The sequence below is a fragment of the Phaseolus vulgaris genome, chromosome 3, assembly GCF_051622355.1.
Source record: "Phaseolus vulgaris cultivar YP4 chromosome 3, ASM5162235v1, whole genome shotgun sequence".
Taxonomy (NCBI): Eukaryota; Viridiplantae; Streptophyta; class Magnoliopsida; order Fabales; family Fabaceae; genus Phaseolus; species Phaseolus vulgaris.
In genome coordinates, this window is record NC_143500.1 from 20,932,626 (window position 1) to 20,944,909 (window position 12,284).

Below are 12,284 nucleotides of genomic sequence, written 5' to 3' on the forward strand. Positions count from 1 at the left end.
CCTTCCTGCTACATCTGGCTTCTAAAGCACTTTCTGAATGGGGAGGTTCGTCATTACCACCACTGTGAAACTGTGAAAGTAGTGGCGTAGCCTCCTGACGGAGGACACTACCGCCAACGCCGCCTTCTCCAACGACCGGTACCTCAACTCCGGGCCTTGTAAGGCTTTGCTTACGAAGTAGGTGGGCCTTTGTACCTGGTCTTGCTCTTTGACCAGCACAGAGCTTATGGCCCACTTTGTTACTGCGAAGTACAATCAAAGGGGGACGCCTTCCTGGGGCTTGCAAAGCACAGACGACGTCACCAAGTACTCCTTTAACTTGAGGAATGCTGCTTCGCACTCATCTGTCCATGCAAAACGGCTATTCCTCTTGAGGCACTGAAAGTAGGGGTGGCCCTTCTCACCTCCAACAGATACGAACCTTGACAAAGTCGTCATCCGCCCAGTTAGCTACTGCACTTCCTTCACTGAGGTTGGGCTCCTATTGGCAATGATAGTTGCACACTTATCAGGGTTCGCCTCTATTCCCCTCTCAATGAGCATAAATCCCAAGAACTTTCCCGCCTCGACGCCAAAAACGCATTTTTCCGGGTTTAACTTGAGGCGGTACTTTGATATGGTAGTAAATAGCTCTTCCAGATCCGTTGCGTGCTGCCCTCTCTCATGCGAAGTCACCACCATGTCATCTACGTAGGCCTGCACGTTCCTTCCCAGCATGGGTGCAAAGACCTTGTCCATTAGCCTCTAGTAGGTGGCGCCTGCATTCTTCAGCCCAAATGGCATCACCTTATAACAGTAATTGCACGTCTCCGTCATGAACGCTGTTTTACTCTCATCCCTTGGATGCATCTTGATCTGAGAATGCATCCAAGAAACTCAGCATCTTGCAGCCCGAGGCGCTGTCCACCAACGCATCGATGCTGGGCAGTGGGTACGAATCCTTGGGGCACGCCTTGTTCAAATCTGTGAAGTCGACACACATCCTCCACTTCCCATTCGCCGTCTTCACTGAAACGACGTTGGCCAGCCACTCAGGGTATTGTATCTCTCTGATGTGTCCAGCACTTAGCAATTTCTGTGTTTCTTCCTTCACGACGAGGCACCTCTCTTCGTTGAACTTCCTCCTTCTCTGTCGTACAGGGAGAACCTTGGCATCCATGGTGAGGTGATGGCACAAAAAATCTGGGTCGATGCCTGGCATGTCTGAGGCGGTCAACGCGAATGCATCTAAGTGGCGTGAGATCACTGTTGCCACTTCGTTTTGTTCTTCCTAGCTCAACGAACGTCCCAACTTGAATATCTTGCCACCAATCTGCCTTTCTACCACGTTGTCCACTGATTGGGGTCGCCTATCTCACACGCCCTCTGCACGAGACCCATTTCTGTGATCTTTTTCTATGGGCGTCGCCCTATCGGATGCTTCGGGCGTCGCCTCCCCTGACGCTTCTTCCATGGGTGAAGCCTCTCCGTGTGCTTCTTCTAAGGGCGCATCTTCCTTGGGCGTCGCCTCCGCGCGTGAGGCCTCAGCAGACGTCGACTCCGCGGGCGTCGCCTCTTCAAAGGCTCTACCTCCATTGGCGTATCCGAAACGGGCAATCGCCTAAGTACCATGAATACGCCTCTCTTTGTCTTCAAGCTATTTTCATAGCATTTCCGGGCCTCCTCTGGATCAGATTTGATCACAATCACCTTGCCACTAAGATCTGGCAGCTTCATCTTCATGTGGCGTGTGGAGGCCACTGCCCTTAACCTATTCAGCGCTGGTCTTCCCAACAAGATGTTGATGCTGAATCGGCATTCACAACTAGATACCGGATGCTTTCGGTACGCGACGCCGTTCCATCAGTAAACGTCGTCCTCAGCTCCAGGTAGCCATGCACCTCAACTTGGTCTCCTGTGAACCCATACAAGCATCCAGTGTAGGGCCTCAGCAAGTCAGGGGACAATTGCAACTTATTGAATGTCGACCAGAACATGATATCTGCAGAACTGCCCTGGTCGACGAGAACCCTATGCACCTTTCTCCCAGCTGTGACAATCGAAATGCCACGGGATCATTGTCATGTGGGACAACATCTCGTAGGTCAGCCCTTGTGAACACAAGGTCTGACTCCCACTGATCATCTGATCCCCCCTTCAGCAACTGAGTTCACGGCTCTCACATACCTCTTTCGCTGAGAGGCAGTGGGTCCTCCTCTAGAAAAGCCACCAGAAATGGTGTGCACTTCTCCATGGATCGGCATTTCATGCGCCTGATCCTCCTCTGGTACTGTTAGGGTTGTGGTCGTAGCAGACCCAGCAAGATAATCCTTCAGGAAACCGTTCTTCACAAGCTCATCCAACTGATAGCCCAGCGCCAAGCAGTTGTTGATATGGTGCCAAACGCCTCGTGGAACTCCCACGACGACTCTTTGTGAGGTCCCAGCACCTTGTCAGACTTCACCGGTGGCCTCAACCTGTCAGCTATGTTGGGTACAACAATGAGGTCTTTTAGCTCCACCACAAAATTGTGCCTCAGCGGTCTATTTCCTTCCCTCGCTAGCCTGTTTCCCTCTGCTCGACCCCTGGGTTGGGGCCTCTTTGCCTCGTAGGGGCGTCTCCTCTCCTGGTTCTTCCTTCCTGTCATGGCCTCGTTGACCCTGGCGGGTTGCGCACGCGTCTGCATTCTTGGGCGCGTGGGCGCAACACTTGTGCGTTTCTCGTACACTTCACCCTCAGAGGCGATGTGTTCCACCACGCGACGCCTTATCTCAGCAAAAGTCATGGGACGGTTGCGGATGATTGACTCGTAGAAAGGCCCGGGGCACACCCCCTTTCTGAATGCGTATACGATCATGGGCTCTTCTGTGGTGCCAACCTTCACCACTTGCACCCCGAAACGATTTATGTATTCCTTCAAGGTCTCGCCTTGATACTGCTTCACGTCGAATAGGTCGTATGAAACTGGTGGTGGAGCCCTATTGGCTACATACTGCTCTCTGAATAACTGCGAAAGTTGTGCGAAAGACGTGATATGACCCTCTGGGAGGCTAATTAACCAGTCCATGGCCATCCCAGTCAAGGTGCTCATGAACAGCTTGCACCTTACGGCGTCGAAGCCGCCTACCAGCATCATCTGCGTGTGGAACACAGTGAGATGCGCCTCAGGGTCCTCCATCCCTGTGAACGTCACCTTAGGCCCGGTGAATGTGTTGGGGATCACCGTCTCCAGGATCGGCTGCGAGAACTGCGTAGTGAACTCCCTTGGTGGAGTGAAATGCTCAGGCTCATCTACATCGCGTTGTCTTGTGTGGTTGCGCCACCCGCGGCGGAACTCCTCATTCATGCGATAAAGCTCCTCATTTCTCGCCTGAGACGCCGCGAGATCCTCCGGCATGCGTTCTTGTTCAGCCTTCGACACTGCCATTGCTTCTTGCAATCCCTGCATCATACCCATGAGCTGCTGCATGGTCATCTCTTCACTCTCAGCGCGCGTCGAACCTTGCTTTGTGGACCTCATCATCTGCGGTTTCTTGAAGAACCTTGAACTTTGACGGTGATTCTTGAAAATCCTCCAGTGAAAACCGAACGGACACGCAAACGAACGGTTGGAAAGCAAAAACTTGAACAAGACCGAAAAGAATCGGTGAAACTTCGCAAACTTCAAGATAAACGGTGAATCTTGAAAGATTCTTGAAAAACTTTCTCCAAATCTGCTACTGAACCTTCAACAATCTTGCGGTGGGAGTAATGTTTTAAATTGGCCCCACGGTGGGCGCCAAATGTTCCCGCCGATTGATCGGGTGCGTCTTCGTGCGTGGCTTATACTCGCGAGCTAAGGCACCTTCGTCTTCAACCCAGATTCCTGTCTTTGTGAACACCTGAAAAGAAGTGAACAAAGGGGCGCCCTCGCGGTCGTTTGCACTCCGACGATCAAGTCAGCAAGCGAGAAACATCAAAGGTGACGCACCTCCGTATCAGAACACCGTGAATGGATGCTCTGAAGGTGGTCAAATAACTGAGTAACTGATTATCCCTCTAATTGCATGTGCGTACAGTGGGTTCGCGAGCAAGCAACTAGAGTTTGTGTCAAACTAGGTCTGGATTGGATCCCTTGTCTCAAACGTCTAAGGCCTCTTTTAAACGTCTAAAGCATTCAAAGCATCTTAAACTGCAGTTAAAGCGTCTTAAAGTTCATTTAAGGCGTTTAAAAACGTTTAACGCGTTTAAAACGTTCAAAGCATTTAAAGCGTTTAAAGTGCTTTAAAGCATTTGAAACGTAAACTGAATAAATGCGTACCTTAGCAAACTTTCAAGGAAACTGATATACCTTGATGTTTCAATGCTTACTGCCTCGTGTTCTTCTGACTTGATCGCTACTCTACGTGGAGGGCCTTACAGCGCCGTAAGCCCTCCTTCCTCGAAGTGCATTTGGCGCAAGGGGTGACTTTCTGGGTGCCAACTCATGCGCCCCAACCTCTAGTCACTCGCCCTGGGAGTGTATCTACCTTCCTCTCGTACCACGCACATGGTTCACCCCTGGGCGTGGCCCTCTCATGGGTCGTATCTATCCTAGGGGTCTCCCAGAGGTGGCGTGGGTACTTCAAAAGTTAGGTTACTCGTCACTAATACTGGGAATATGGCCTTGAAGCCACCTTTCTATTCTCTTTAATACTGTTCTGAGATACTGAGGCCCCTCGCGGTGTCGCCCCCTCCAAGGTCTTTCCTACTCGTGGGTATCGGGGGGTGACACCGTCGATGCCTCATCCTGGCGACGCCTCATCTTGGCAACGCCTACACCTGGCGACGCCTTAAGCGGTCAACCTGTTGACTTTCTTCCCTGGGCTCCCTAGATGGTTCCCACCACATGTTTGACTTTGACTTTGACTTTGACTTTGGTCAACGCCCGGGGACGGGACGGTACAATGTCAATGCCCCAGGTGTGAAAAGGCCATGGGCTATAGACCGACCGCAATTCTTTTGGGGGTGCATGATGTCAGTCGGCTTGTTGTTGGCACTGTTTGCATCGTTGTGCGTACCTCATGCAATCCTCTCTCATGGTCGGCCAATAGTACCCCGCCCGAATGGCTTTTGACGAGAGAGCTCGATCGCCGACATGACTCCCACATATACCTTCATGTGCACTGCTCACCACTCACACAAGACAGGATAGGGTGAGCGTAGCCATGTCTAAACAACTTTCCATCTACCAGGGTGTACCGCCCTGGTGGTCGGGTGCGATGACGTGGCATCCTGCTACAGTATAGGCGTGTTGACAAGGCGCCAGGTTGACAGTTGGGAAGGAAGTCGGGAGGCACGTGTAGTCGCCGATAGTTAAGTTGGCATGTTCCGATCTCCAGCTTACCAGAATAGGCGATCGCCAGGTTGGGATGAAGTCGCCAGATGCAGACTCAGGCGACCAGGCAGTCGGAGATCGCCAGAACCAGCACATCGCCGAAGATGAAGGAGAAGCAGATTATGAAGGCGGCCGGCGAGACCACAGGGAAGGTGTATGAAGGCCCTACCTCGCCAGTTTCAGTAGAGATCGCACTCCTGAGTTAGCTATGCACTGGGCAGTACCATGCATAGGTAACTTAGCCAAAATGAGAGTAGAAGCAACGCCAAGTCAGAGAGCCCCAGATGATGGCACGTGTACAGTTGGATACGAGCCACGTGTCCAAGTCTGTAACTGCCAGGAGAGAGAAAACCACCAGGTATATAAGAGTTCCTAACAGATTTTCTAAGGTACGCACGTTCAGTTCATACACTTTACGCTTGCGAGTGACAGAGCTGTTTGTGAGAGAGATTTGCACGGCTCCAGTTCTTAGTATTTGGTGATACCGTCACTGACTTGAGCGTCGGAGTGCGATCGGCCGCAGCGGCGCCGTATCGTTTCTTTGCAGGTTCTTGAGATAGATCCAGAGGAGGAACGGAGGTGAGAAGCGGCGCGCACATCGATCCTTTGACGAGGCATTCTCCAGCGCTCCGGTCAACAGGCAGGATCATCAGGCGCCCACCGTGGGGCCGTGTAAAACGTGCTCCCATCCACAGCGTGAGTTCGTGGAGGTTTTCGAGGTTTTCTGCGCGGTTGTGTGCTGGTGCAACCGTCGTTCTTGGATTCTTTGAGTTTCGTTCGGTGAAGTTTGTGTTTAAAACCGTTCGTTTGGCTTTTCGGTCGGTGGATTCGAGTTCTTTCGTTTGGTTGTTTGGTTCGCGGGGAAACGGTGGTTTTTGGTGAAGCTGCGATTTTCTTCGAAGGTTTGCGGTGTTCTTGAAGTTCTTGCGCAGTTTCTTGAGTTTTCTCCGGTTGATCGCTGATTTGATCGTGGTTGAAGTGTCATTTGCTGTATTTTTGTGGTTCGCTGAAGTTAATGAGAAAGATGAGAAGCAATCGTTCCAGTCCCGTGGCTCCCGTCGCAGCTGAAGGCGACGCCGCCATGACCATGGCGCAGATGGCAGAAATGATGCGCTCATTGCAGGCCACTGTAGAAGCCTCGCGCGTCGAGCAGGCAAGGATACATGAAGACCTGGTCGCCTCTCGCGCCAGGAACGAGGAGCTCAGCAAGGTAGCTGAGGAGCTACGTCGAGCTCTTCAGGAGCAGCAGGTTCGTTCTTCCGCTGAAGAGGTGGCACCGTCGACGCCGCCTCGTGTTTTCCCAATGCCTTTCATTCAGGCGATTACCGACACGCCAATTCCCACGAGCGTGGTCCCGGTTAAAGCTGTTTTTACTGGCGTGGAGGATCCAGAGGCTCATCTGACCACGTTCCACACACAGATGATGCTGTCAGGAGGGTCGGACGCCGTCTATTGTAAGATGTTCGTGAGCACGCTCCAGGGAACGGCGATGGAGTGGTTTGTGAGCCTGCCTAATGGCCACATAACTAATTTTCAACAATTCTCGAAGATCTTTGTCGAGCAGTATATTGTGAACAAGGCACCGCCCAGAGTGTCCTATGATCTGTTTGATATAAGGCAGTACCATGGGGAGTCCCTCAGAGACTACCTCAATCGCTTCGGAGCACAGATGGTCAGATCGCCGGCCAAGGATGAAGAAATGCTGGTTTATGCCTTCAAGAAGGGCGTGCAGCCAGGGCCATTCTGCGAAGCCTTGATCAGGGCTCATTCAGCGACGTTTGCTGAAGTCAGGCGACTTGCGGTGGCCCACATCGCCGACGAGAGTGAGGTCGCCGAGAAGAGAGGCAGCGTGGCTCCCGCCAGGCCACGCGCCCAGACCAGGATCCAGCCACAGAGGGTGCTGGAAACGGCAGCGGCGGCCAGGAAGGACCAAAGGACTCGCTATCCTTACGATAGGAGAAATAAGGGAAGAAGCCAAGCGCGCCAACCGCCAGCACGCCAACAACCAGCACGCCGGGAATACAATCGCCCGCCTAAGCACAAATTCGTCATGGGACTAGCGGACCTGATCGCTATCCCTAACATATCTGCTAGATTGAAGGCGCCCGAGAAGGTGGGCGACAAGGTGCTAGGGTCGAAGCCGGATGTCTGGTGCGAGTTTCACCAGTGTTTTGGCCACAACCTGGACTCGTGTTTGTCTTTAGGGTACCAGCTCGACGATCTGGTTAAGAGCGGGTTCCTAAACGACTATCTGCTGGACAGAAGAACCGGAGGAGCGTCGAGTTCCCAGCCGGCAGGTGGAGAAGCCCAGCAACACGAGATGCCTATCCATGGGGAGATCCACACCATTGCAGGGGGTTTCTCAGGTGGTGGATGCACCGCATCGCAGAGGAAAAAGTACGCGCGATCGGTGATGTCAGTGGACATGTTTGAAGATCACTCGCCCGAAGTGGACATTACGTTCACCAAGCAGGATCTTCGGGACGTTGTGCCTCATGACAACGATCCCATTGTTATTTCGTTGATTACGGCGGGGATGAAGGTCCACCGAGTTCTGGTGGACCAAGGAAGTTCGGCAGACGTGATGTTCTGGCCGACTTTCACGCAGCTGGAATTGCCCCTTGACCAGCTAAGGCCCTATGGAGGGTGCTTGTATGGGTTCGCTGGCGACCAGGTGGAGGTCAGGGGGTACATTGAGCTGAGAACCACGTTTACCGATGAGGCTGGGTCCAGGACGGAGAAAATCAAGTACCTCATCGTAAACGCCCCTTCAGCATATAACATCCTGCTGGGAAGGCCCACTCTTAACAGGATAGGCGCGATTCCATCGACTCGGCACATGAAGGTGAAGCTGCCGTCCATGGAAGGGGTGGTGATCACGATAAAGTCTGATCAGAAGGAAGCGAAAAAGTGCTATGAAAATAGCCTGAAAAATAAAAGATCAGTGAGCTATGTTACAACCACCCCACCTCCCGGTGTGAAGCCCAGACCGCCGGTAATGGAGGAGCCCGCCGGAAGGGACGTAGAGATGGTAGATGCTGAGCTGGGGGAGAGAAATGCTGGCCTGGAGGAAGAAGAGGCGCGGAATCGCCCGGAGGAAGCAAGGGAACTCGGAATCGCCAAGGCGGTGATCGCCAGAGAATCAAGGCCCAAGCCCGTCGAGCAATGGCTCGAGAAGGAGATCGGGGGGAAAGTTTTCAAGCTCGGAAGATCTCTGGAGGTCGATCTCCAGGACCAGATCGCCAAGGTGATTGAACGGCATCTGGACGCGTTTGCCTGGTCCGCTTCGGACATGCCCGGGATCGATCCCGACTTCTTGTGCCATCATCTGGCGATGGACAACATGGTGAGACCGGTGCGGCAAAGAAGGAGGAAATTTAATGAAGAGAGGAGGCAGGCGATCAAGGATGAGACCCAGAAACTCCTCGCTGCAGGCCACATCAGGGAAGTCCAGTACCCTGAGTGGTTGGCAAATGTCGTGCTGGTGAAGAAGAGCAACGGGAAATGGCGCATGTGCGTCGATTTCACCGATCTGAATAAGGCTTGCCCAAAGGATTCGTATCCTTTACCAAGCATTGATGCCCTGGTTGATAGCGCTGCAGGGTGCAAGCTGCTGAGTTTCCTGGATGCCTTCTCGGGCTATAATCAGATCAAGATGCATCCCATGGATGAAGAAAAAACAGCCTTCATGACGGAGAGGTCGTGCTACTGCTATAAGGTGATGCCGTTTGGGCTGAAGAATGCGAGGGCCACGTACCAGAGGCTGATGGACCGAGTACTTGCACCAATGCTGGGAAGGAACGTGCAAGCTTACGTCGATGACATGGTCGTGACCTCGCAGGAGAAAAGCAAGCACGTTGCACACTTGGAAGAATTGTTCACGACGATCGCCAAGTTCAAATTGAAGCTCAACCCGGAGAAATGCATTTTCGGCGTGGAGGCTGGAAAATTTTTGGGTTTTCTCTTGACTGAAAGAGGAATAGAAGCCAATCCGGACAAGTGTGCCGCCATCTTGGCGATGAGAAGCCCGGCTACAGTGAAAGAGGTCCAGCAGCTGACAGGTCGGATGGCAGCCCTATCTCGCTTCGTGTCAGCGAGCGGAGAAAAGGGACATCCCTATTTCCAATGTCTGCGGCGCAATAACAAGTTCGCTTGGACGAAAGAATGCGAAGAAGCTTTCGTCAAGCTGAAGGAATATCTGGCGAGCCCGCCGGTTCTGTGCAAACCACTGGCGGGAATCCCTCTCAGATTGTATTTTGCTGTGACTGAGAGGGCGGTGAGTGCGGTGCTCGCCCAGGACCAAGATCAGGCTCAGAAGCCTATCTATTTTGTGAGCAAGGTGTTGCAGGGCCCAGAAATGAGATATCAGGCCCTGGAGAAGGCTGCGCTGGCTGTGGTGTTTACGGCGAGGAGGTTGCGCCACTACTTCCACAGCTTCACAATACTGGTGATGACTGACCTGCCCATCCAGAAGGTCTTGAAGAAGCCTGACGTTGCAGGAAGAATGGTGAAGTGGGCAGTGGAGTTGTCAGAGTTTGACATTAAATATGAGCCTCGAGGCCCGATCAAAGGGCAAATCTTTGCAGATTTTGTAGTCGAGCTCTCTTCAGAGGCGACGCAGGTTGAAGGAGACGATTTCCGTTGGGTACTCTCGGTGGATGGATCGTCAAACCAGCAGGGTAGCGGTGCTGGAGTCATATTGGAAGGACCCAACGGCGTGCTGATCGAACAATCGTTGAGATTCGCCTTCAAAGCCAGCAACAATCAAGCAGAATATGAGGCGCTGATCGCCGGGATTCTGCTGGCTAAGGAAATGGGAGCCAGAGTGCTGATGGCTAAGAGTGACTCGCTGCTAGTCACAGGGCAAGTAACAGGCGAGTTCCAGGCTAAAGATCCACAAATGGCGGCTTACTTGGCGTATGTGCAGGAATTGAAGAGTTCCTTTGCCTCTTTTGAAGTGGTGCATGTGCCCCGAGAACAGAATGCCCGAGCTGACTTGCTTGCTAAGCTCGCCAGCTCAGGCAAGGGGGGTAGGCAGAGGACAATGATTCAAGAAACTTTGAAGACGCCGAGGGCATTTGTAGCAGATCACCTGGTCCTTCAGATAAGCAGGTCGACGGAGAGAGCAGCGAGAAGCCATAAGTCTTTGACGCAGGAAACTCTGAGATCGCCGAGAATTAGAGCATGTCGAGGAGAGAAAGTGGACGTGATGCAGGTCTGTGCCACCCATGAGCCAGACACTTGGATAACACAGTACAAGCGGTGCCTGGCGGATGGCCTCCTCCCGCTGGATCCAACAGAAGCTAGGAAGGTAAAGAAAAATTCCAGCAAGTATACATTGATTGATGGCGATCTGTACAGGTTTGGTTTCACTCACCCACTCCTGGAATGTATACACGGCGAGAAGTGCACGAGAATTATGGCGGAGCTCCACGAAGGAATATGTGGAAGTCACGTCGGGGGTCGAGCTCTGGCCGCGAGGACTCTCCGTGCAGGCTACTATTGGCCATCCATGAGAGAAGATTGCAAGAAGTACGCCCAATGCTGCAAACAGTGCCAGCAGCACGCCGATTGGCATAAGGCACCTCCCGAGGAGTTGAAGTCGATCTATAGCCCTTGGCCGTTTCATACTTGGGGAATCGACATCCTGGGACCTTTTCCACTGGCGATCAGGCAGATGAAGTACTTGGTAGTGGCGATTGAGTACTTCACCAAATGGATTGAAGCAGAACCAGTGGCCCAGATCACCGCACACAAGATCGAAGGCTTTGTATGGAAGAACATCGTGTGCCGGTTTGGAGTGCCTAAGCGCCTGGTGTCAGATAACGGGACTCAGTTTGCAAGCCACCTGTTGAAAAAGCTTTGTGAAGGGGTTGGAATTCAGCAAGTGTTTGCATCCGTCGAGCACCCTCAGACGAATGGCCAGGTGGAATCAGCTAATCGGGTGTTGCTGAGAGGTTTGAAGAGAAGGCTCGAGAAAGCCAAGGGAAGTTGGGCTGAGGAGGTACCCCGTATAGTTTGGGCGTACCACACCACCGAGCAGTCAGGAACCCATGAGACCCCGTTTAGCTTGGTCTATGGGTGTGATGCCATGATTCCAGTCGAGATTCAGGAGAGCTCGCCGAGATTCCAGAACTTTGTAGAGGAAGACTCGAATGAAGAGAGAAGGCTGAACCTGGATCTGCTGGACGAAGTCAGGGAGGAGGCAAGGCTGAAGGCTGAGGCGGTGAAGAGAAGGGTCGAGCGAAGGTACAACTCAAAGGTGATGCCAAGGCAGTTTGGAGAAGGCAATCTGGTGATGAGGAAGGCCCACCAGTACGAGATGGAGAATAAGCTATCACCCAAGTGGACTGGACCGTTCAGAATAACCGAGGCACTCGGGAACGGAGCCTATCGCTTGGAGACGCTGGAAGGGGGGGCGATCCCTCGTACCTGGAACGCCACACACCTGAAGTTGTATTATAGCTAAGAGCTTTGTAAGTAAAGACAAACACAAATGTTATATAGCAATGTCTCTGTTAAAACAGCTTCAAGGGGGCACTCTTTTTTCCCTAAGGGGGGTTTTTAATGAGGCCACCCAATAAAAGAAGAGTTTTCGAAGTATAAGGTGTTTTCAGATTGCATATGTGTTATTTCCAAAAGTTTCGAAGAAAGACCTTGTCATTCGTACATGATTTAAGGCACGAAAAGATATGTCGCGTGTTTTCTAAAGTTTTAAAGTCCTCATCGTTTTTCGGCGATTAGAGGCACCTGTTAAGTTTTTAAAGTCCTCATCGTTTTTCGGCGATTAGAGGCACCAGTTAAGTTTTTAAGTCCTCATCGTTTATCGGCGATCGGAGGCACCAGATGAAAGACCTCCTCGCCGTCGAGCGAGTGCAGGCGAGAAAGGGGAAAAAGTCCTCCGTGATTCTGGGAGCGAGAAGATGTAACTCCCGGGGCAGCGTAGAGG